We start from the raw sequence: 9296 nt of genomic DNA, 5'->3' as shown, positions 1-9296 counted from the left end.
GATAGGGGATGGACTCTTTTGAAATTAAGTTGGCTAGAGTGTCTAATGTGAAAGTCCTGAAATCATGTATATACATGGGTACCTATCCCGCGGACGAAATTTCCGTAAAATGGTAAAATTGAAGTGCTTGTATGATGATTGTGTTGATTGAGAACCATTGAGTTGTAGTCTCAGTTGGGTTATTCGGAGAATTATAAACTTGGTCCATGAATTGAAATGAAATGAATTAAATTAAAATAAATAGATGAGAATGGATTGAGATGTGAATATCGGTACCGTATGGTCATGTAGAGAATGTGTGTTTTGTCATGAATATTGAATATACATTTGACACTTATATCTTTGTTAAACCCTATATATTGTGATAGATTGTTACTACTGGGTTTTGGCTCACCATACTTGGAAACCATTTTCAGGTACCGGTGACATGCTTCCTCCAAGGACATAGCTTGGGAGGACCTAGGAGCTGGAGGCTCTATTTTGTTATTTTGTGCTTAAATGTTTATTAAAGCCTAGGACTTTATATGTACAGAGCTTATGACTCTCTTTTGTTGGAACCAAGCAATGTCTTGGAAATATGTAAGCTTGTAGGGCATTTATTTTGTTGATCATTAACTAGTACTACAAGCTATAGATTCAGGATGTATATTTATGAGTGTATATTGCATGTGTTATCTTTTATAACACGAACTCTGATGAATGAAAAAGATAACACGAACTCTGATGAATGAAAGTATTTCATTTCTGTTATTCTTCTATTCATGAGTTGGATTTATTATGTTATTTTGGGGGCGTTACAAGGTAATTAATCACACTTTGTTTTAAAAATAAGTCCTCATTATTCCAAATCCCAACATACACAATACTTACTAACACCCAATAACATTAATCCAAAACCCAAAATTTGTAAACAACCACAACATAACCTAACTTCTTTTCAATTCTTCGTTATAGATAGACTTGTAGTACTTTTTATGACATTTAAAAACATAGTGTTATGGATGATTTTGTTAAAAAGCATATGGGTTGATTTGGGTTTAAATTGGTGGGTTTGTGGGTTATGTTTATAATCTATGAAGCATGGACACGGCAAAATCGGCGCTGTGGCGGTGTCGGATACGGGGACATGTCGGGAACACATACGAGACACGTTAGATGGTGCGTCCCTTTAATTTAATTATTTTTTTTGTATGGGACACGCTGGGGACACGCGTGTCCAGATTTGGACACGACGATGAGAGAGAGAGTGTGTGTGAAGAAATAGGGTGAAAAGACAAACCTTTGACTCCAGTTGTCGAACATCCAGTTGACTTGAACCATCGATCGAACCATCGATCTTGTTTCGCTCGCATCGAACCATCAATCTTGTCTCACATCGAACCATGTCTCGCTCGAGTCATCTTCTCTCTCTCTCTCTCTCACGTCTCTGTCTCTCTCTTCGTTTCTATCTTTTTGCTTTCTTTCTTATCTCTCATATATATATAAACAAGTATATATAAGATAATATCAATAAAATCGTATTATTTTATAAGTGTATATAACATAATATATACTGCTTATACATTTTAATAAAAAAAACACATGTATATAAAATAAAATAAAAAATTACCAAAAATACATTATTTAAAAAAGGAAATAAATAAATAAAATAATTAACGTATATTAAAATAAAAATATTTATAAAAAAAATAAAAAAAATTTGCCGTGTCCCCTGCCATGTCCGTGTCCCCATTTTTTGAAATTGCCGTGTCCCGTGTCCGTGTTCGTGTTCGTATCCATGCTTCATAGTTTATAATTGATTATGGGTTGTAAAAGCTTGTCTACGATATGGGATTGGTAAGGTTTGGTATCTTCTTCGTAGATTTCGGGAGTTGTATTTCATAGGCCATAACAGTTCTTTCCTACTTGTAGTAACTCTTATTTTTAAGAGTGAAATATTCATTAGTTTTTGTAGAAGGGAATGGAATTTTTGGCCTCTGACTTCCACATAAAAAACAAAACAACAAAGTATTATTATTATTTTTTAGAATAATGAACAACAAAGTATTTTTAATATCTATATTAAGAAGAAAATTCTATGATCTTATCCTATAGAATTCCCAAATAAAAAAATAGGATCTACCATTTGACTGGGGGAAGTTCATCCAACTTGCCCTGTGTTGATGCCACATACTCTTACACGTTGTTGCAAAATATAAAATCAAACACTAGACCAAGAAAATTTTTAAATGCCAAAAAATTTCTTAAATGGTTCCATAGTCTCAATTTGTTCCAAGCGCTTAAATTATGGTTAAAAAAGGTAGACTAACAACAGGAAAATAGGCATACCTACTTGGATCCATGGTTTCAAATCCGCAATAACCTATTTAATTATTCAATAGTCAAGCAATCATAGGTATTAAAAATTGTTGGTGATGGTATGCATAAGACTTAAGTATTCATAATTTTCAGTAAGAACTCACTAAGAAGAAATAACATCCATTAAAAATTAGAGGTATATTATTTATCCAAAAAAAAAATAAAAAATAGAGGTATATTGACTGTGGGCTAGGAGCACAGCCCACCATTGTTGATCTGAGGACGGAACCAATTTGAGTCTTCTATTTCTTCTGTGATCTTCATGTCTTCTCTCATCCCTCCACTCTTATCTTCCCTCATTATCTCATTACAACGGTTGATGGCCATTCCAAATCCCGTGTGCTAACCACATATTCCATCGTGTAGGGATCCAAATCTGAGAAATATGTCAGTTTTTGACAGTGGGAATACAACTACAAACAATGTGTATCAATCCGAGGAACTGTGCTGTTGGTTTTCATTTATTGAGATTCAATCGGCAACCAACAACTTCGATGATGCTTTGGTTATTGGGAAATGTGGATTCGGTAAGGTGTATAAAGGGTTCATCAATGGTGGAGCTACCACTGCCGGCATTAAGCGATCGAATTCAAAGTCCAAACAAGGGGCATCAGAGTTTTAGACTGAGATCAAGATGCTTTCCAAGGTCAGGCACACATATCATGTGACTCTGATTGGCTACTCTGATGATTATGAGGAGATGATACTTATTTACGAATACATAGCCAATGGGACGCTTGCTGACCATCTCTACAAAAATAGTAGGAAAGGAAATGGGAATGATATTTATCATCTTACTTAGGAGGAGAGGCTCAAGATTTGTATTGGTGCTGCCCATGGATTGGACTACCTTCATATGGATACCGAGAAAGGTATCATACACAGGGACGTGAAGACCACAAACATTTTGTTGGACGAGAATTGGGTAGCTAAGATTTCAGATTTTAGGTTGTCCAAAATGGTAAAAACAAGCCATATACGAACCCATGCTAGTATAGATGTTAAAGGCACATTTGGTTATTTAGATCCAGCGTATTTCTTCACTCGTAGACTAACCAAGAAATCAGATGTGTATGCCTTTGGTGTGGTTATATTTGAAGTGTTATGTGCAAGGCCACCGGTGGATATAAGTGTTGAGGAGGACCAAATGGGTCTAGCCCTATGGGTTCAAAAATGCATCAAAAAGGCATAAAAAAGGGAACCCTTGACCAGATCATTGATCCCTCTTTAAGAGGACAAATATCACCAAATTGTCTAAAAGTGTTTGCAGAAGTAGCTAACAAATGTTTACATAATTATCTAAAAGGAAGGCCTACAATAAGTGAAGTTGTGGGGAGCCTTAAGCATGGATTGGCATCACAGGGCAATATTTATATATCTCGACAAAAGGGAATAATAAGCAATCTGCTTTTGAGTACTGCACATGTAGTGGCTAAAGGTATTGATCTTGGATGGAGGAAGTAAAAGAACAACGGTCATAAGAATGGTGTGTCATGGCAGTTGCAGAAGGATCCAACTGCAGATGTTGTCATCCAATCATACTGTCATTTCTCTCTTGTAGAGATTCAAGCAGCCACAAATAATTTTCACGAGATTTTGGGGATTGGGCTTCGCGGTGATATCGAAGCGTATAGAGGCCACATCAGCCGCGAGAATCTTGATGTGGCAATTAAAAGGTGGAAAGAATGAACATCAAGAAAGAGGAACTTGGACCAATTTTTGAAAACCCCTCTTTCATTCCACACCCAAACCCTAGGTTCATCCACAAATATCCCCAATATTCCACTTTTTATACATACAACAAATGACTAGGCTAAAAATCACATTAAAGTGTAGAATATCTCTACCTCAAGCTTAGAAGAGCAAAGGAAGAGATGGAGAATCTTCAAAGACGCCAAAATCAAACCTCAATCGGACCAAAATGAAGCTCTTGAGATGTACTCTCTTTTTAATAAAGGCACACAGGTGTAGAGATCACTAGATCTAGGTGTAAATGTAGAGAGAGAGAGGGTCTCGCTTTAGGGTTTTTGGAAGAAAAGATCTGAAAAAGTGATGTAAAAAGTCATTTTCGCAATCTAATATACACGCCGTCCGTTCGAGCGCAAGAGTTGACTCTCGAGCGTCAGACACAATACGTTGTTTCGCTCGAGCGCAAGAAGTCCCGCTTAAGCGCAGAATACACACCTCTAGTACTTTTGCAGACAACAGACAAACTGCTCGAGCTCAAGAAAGACCGCTCAAACGCCCACCCGCTCGAGCGTAGGAAACGCCGCTCGAGCGTGGAAAACACCCCTCCAGTACTTTTGCAAACGTGCAAAGTACCTGAGAGTTTGCAAATCCCGCTCGAGCGCAAGAAGGGCCGCTTGAGCGGATGACCAAAATTCTGGTCAACATAGGGTTTGAAAACCAAACAACCAACCTGTTCCAAACATATTCAACATGTCCAAATAACCAAATTTAAGGAGGAATAAAGAGAAAAAGACAATGAACAACATTCAGAAACCATAAACCTGAGTCCGAATTACCACAAGTGCCAGGTCAAAACTGGGATCACTATATACCTCTTTCATAAAACATGAGAGTTTGGAACGAACGGAAATATGGAAATATCTACGGGTGTATTTATTGTTTTGATTATGTAATTAACATCTGGAGTTTTGTCCTTGGCCATCGGTGGAGGATGATATTGATGTTGGTAGATACATGCTACGAGTACTATTGTAGGATGAGTTATGTAAGGTATATGCTTCTTTTGGATGTCATAGGATATTTTGAATTCTAATACTTCTTGGTTACACGGAAAAACAATTTGAATTAGTTCAGTTCGGGGATGGTGATTATTTACAAAGAACAAAGTTGATGTTGTTGAATCTGACCTGATTGAAATTTGGAGGTGCAGCACAAGTAGATGAGATTATAGGGGGTCGGATTACAGTGAATCATACTATAATAATCCTGTCCGGAGCTCCTAGAAATTTTACAATTTTTTCTTATTGATAGATATGACCTGGAATAGTGAAATTTTTATATTTGAAACTAGATCTACTAGAATAATGTGATGAGGACAACCCAATTGTCACGTGTGAGTTAAAAACAAAAATTGGTAAAATTTACTAGATTGGGTAGGCATTACTCATGTTTAAATCATTCATATACTTCGAATTAACTAGTGCTAAGAAAAAGCATAGACCATGACATCCATTTGCACTTAGACTTTGACAGTCATGACTCATGAGAGAAACATCCTCCCCATTAAAAACCAGAAGTAAATGATTTCTTACAGCTATTGTTAGGATCAAGTTTCTTTTCCTTTATGAGAACTTTCTCAGAATATGTTGGAATATTTTCATAATATATATTTATATATATATATATATATTTAAATATATAATATAGTTTTATGAATTATTAAAGAGATGTGACTTTTGAGTTTAAACTAAAGGGAGTAACTATTGAGTTTAAACAAAAAGACATGATTCCTGGATTTAAAGGGTGTCACTTTTGAATATAAAGGACATGACCTTTGGTTTAAGGGATACAAACCCATGCCTATATAAAGGTAGAATGGGTTGGCAATTAGAGAAGAAGAAATCCACATGAAATTTGTAGAAATTCCATGGAATTTCTCTTAAGAATTAATATTGTTATTTTTTTTTTTCTGTACTTGGTGGATTAGAAAAATTCAAAGGTAACGCAATCAGACATTAGTCTTTAGATTGGGTTTCATTGTATCCTGGAGGCAGATTTGTGGCTAAGTTGTTGCATAGCATATTCGACAAAATTGGTAGGGGCGAATATCATCTTAAGGAAAGCAATTCTAATTATTTTCTATTTTTATCTCTTTCCGTCTCATTTACCAAATTTACATCAACAATCTTAAGATAATATTTTTGAAAAGATCAAAGTGATAAAATGGTTTGCTTCAATTTATTATTGGCAAAGGAATGTCTTAGTGCTCTACTTTGTGATTTTTATTTGAAAACCATGCTTATAATTTGAACAACACAGAAGTTCATCGTTGGTATAAAAACTATGTTTGCTTATACTTGTCATTCAAAATAAATACTGATTTGTTCAATGTCAGAATCTATGGTATTGGGTTTGATAGTTAACATGTGTGATTATATTTAATTTTTATCGTTGTTTCTTATTTATATGTTTTATTCGCATGGTTATTCTTATTTAACGTGGTGCATGTTGTCATCTTCATTGAGTCTTATTACTTTGCATTGTAATTAGTAAATTTCCTGATTACTTATGTAAAGTTTTGTTTTCTTTCAAAGTTCTGTTTTCAGAATTGAATTGTTGTTTATTGAAAATATAGAACATGCTGCATTACTTGATGATGGGTTTGGGCTAATTTACTGCAATAGTTTTTGTTTTCATTTAATTTTAAAGTGCTGAAAAATAACTTAAACACCGAAGGAAGTTTTACTCTATATATGTGTAAAGTCGGTGGGTTTGGTTTGCAGTGTTTTTGTTGGCCAAACGGTTCCATTTCCAGAGAAGACAACTTTGAAACGTTGTCTTTGGCCTCTTTTGGCTAAGCGGTTAAAAGTAGCTTTTTGGCTTTTAATCTTTTTGGGTCACATCAACTTTCTACTTTTTTACATTTTTTTTTCAAAAAAAGCCAAAAAAAAAAAGAACTAATTTTTAACCTACTTCCCAAAACAACCATTTGTGTGTATATTTGTTCTGTTCTCTATTTAGGATACCTGGGTCAAATAATTTGGTCTCTTAATGCGCTTTTAATTTGTTTGTCTTAAACGAAGTCCTTTTTGAAAAGTGTATATTTTATTTAATCCCAAAACCTTTTAAATAGACCCAAAAGTCCTATGTTCATTTATCTTCTCCTCTTTTCCTGCACCTTGTTACTTCTCTTTATCTCTCTTTCTCTGATATTGACGACGACCACGACCACGACCACGGCCACGACCACAGTCGCAGCCATGCTTTCCTTCTTTTCTTTCTCTTTCTAATTACAGTCACCAGTGACCGGAGACCACCATTGATTGGGCTTAACCGGCAACCACCGAGCACCAATTCCTTACTTTGAGCTCACCGACGGCAAAAGAGATGAGTTTCTGACGAAGAAAATGAGTAGATCTACATAGACCTAAACTAAAAAATAGTTGCCGAAGTAAAAGCATCTTACTCAGATCTATATCAAATCTAAGTAGATCTACGTTAGATCCGACTAGACCTAAACTAAAAAAATAGTTACCAAAGTAAAAGCATCTTTCTATATCTGTTTTTTTCTTTTGATCTCTCAGTTGTTTTACTTTTTTTGTACTACACACTTCTATTTTCCTATGATAATAGAGAAAATCTTCAAGTTCTACCCAAGTTGTTTTCGAATTTTAGTTACAGGCGGTGAAAACTATAAAATTTTATAGTTTCAGTTTTTTTGGTGCTGAAATGAATCATTCTTTAAATTGTAAAATTTTGCAGTTTCATAACTTTCTTTAGAACTGTAGAATTTTACAGTTTCATAACATATTTTTCAGTTTGATTAATAAGATAAATGCTTAATAGAATCATATTTTGAAATTGTAACATTTTATAGTTTCAAAGCTTGCTTTTCAGTTTGATCAATATTGGAGATTATTTACTTAAACCCTAAAAAAATTGAAAATAACATATGCTTTTTTTCCCATTATTGTTGTTTGTTGTTCTTAGATTTTTTTCTTCTTCTTTTAGTTTATCAATATTTAACATATTTTGGTATGTTTTTTCGCTTTAATTTATCAGCCTACTCTCTTTTTTTTGGGCAATATTTTGGACATTTTGGTGAGTCTCTGATGATATTCTTGACATCCAGCGAATATTCTAAGACATTAAGACAACTTTCGGTGACGTTTAGAACATTCCAATGCTACTCCGGTGAATTTCTAGCGACTTCCCTATGATGTTGAACATTTTGGCGAGTCTCTGATAACCGTCTAACTGAAATCCGACGATGGTGGGATGTAAGCATCTTTAAATTTTAAAATAAGAAAAAAATATGATTTTTTAGTAACAACTAAAAATATGTAAGACTAATTGGTACACGTGTTTTGTTTTGCGACTAGATGGATTTTGAACTTTGTGTATTGGACTTATTAGTAAGTTCTCCCATCTTAAACTGATATGAAAGGCTCAAATTTTTATTGGGATGACTTGTTTCATTCGTTGTTTTCTACCTTTTGGTAAGCCTAGTGGTTTTAAACCAAGCATCTATATTTACTTATTTGAGTTGGGCCATTACATTTTATAATAATATGGTTTATTAATAAGGCCCAAGTTTTTGTTCTTTAAGTAATAAAGGCCCAAATAGCATTCTAAACCTAATAAATCAATTTAACAGATTAAGGATGAGACTAAAAACCTGAACTTTAAATCTTGTTTTTAGATTTAAGGAATAGCCCACAATTATTAGTACATGTTTTGTGGTAGTTTTAAGAATGTATTTTTAAAATCAAATTATGATTTTAATTATAAAAATGATGTATGATTTTTGGTTTGTGAATTCTTGAAACTTGAGAAAATATATACTTGGTGAATTTTTTGAATGTAATTAAATTAGAATTTCTAATTTTTGTAACTTGTATTTGAACGGAAATTTCATATTGGTTGGTCAGTTTATGACTCCAAACAAATACAAGTACAAATCAAGAAACTTAAAATATGAGAAAGTATTAGTTTTAAATATCTTGAGTATTTGATTGTTTAAGTCCCACAATTTATTTCTCAAAATTATTGAGAATGGTTAATTTATATGTTAAAGTGGGTATCCAATTTTATTTGAAATGATACAAAGGCGCCTGTTTGAACACTTAGCATTAAAACAATGGCTTAGAGTAAATAAAGATTACTCTTGGTGGGGGTTTATCTCTTAGAATTAAAGAGATGATTTTTACAATTTGTTAACCTCTTGTAACAAAAGAGATGGAGTGACA

At 33.9% G+C, this 9296-nt stretch overlaps 1 pseudogene; it reads left to right on the top strand.

Moving 5' to 3' along the window:
• The first annotated feature begins 2585 nt into the window (after positions 1-2585).
• On the top strand, positions 2586-3822 carry LOC145824320 (receptor-like protein kinase FERONIA pseudogene; annotated as a pseudogene).
• Positions 3823-9296: the final 5474 nt, after the last annotated feature.

This window comes from Camellia sinensis, chromosome 4 (genome assembly GCF_055761805.1).
Source record: "Camellia sinensis isolate YWXY chromosome 4, ASM5576180v1, whole genome shotgun sequence".
Classification (NCBI taxonomy): domain Eukaryota; kingdom Viridiplantae; phylum Streptophyta; class Magnoliopsida; order Ericales; family Theaceae; genus Camellia; species Camellia sinensis.
Note: the sequence above shows the minus strand (reverse complement) of the source record. Positions and strands in the feature narration are given on the sequence as shown.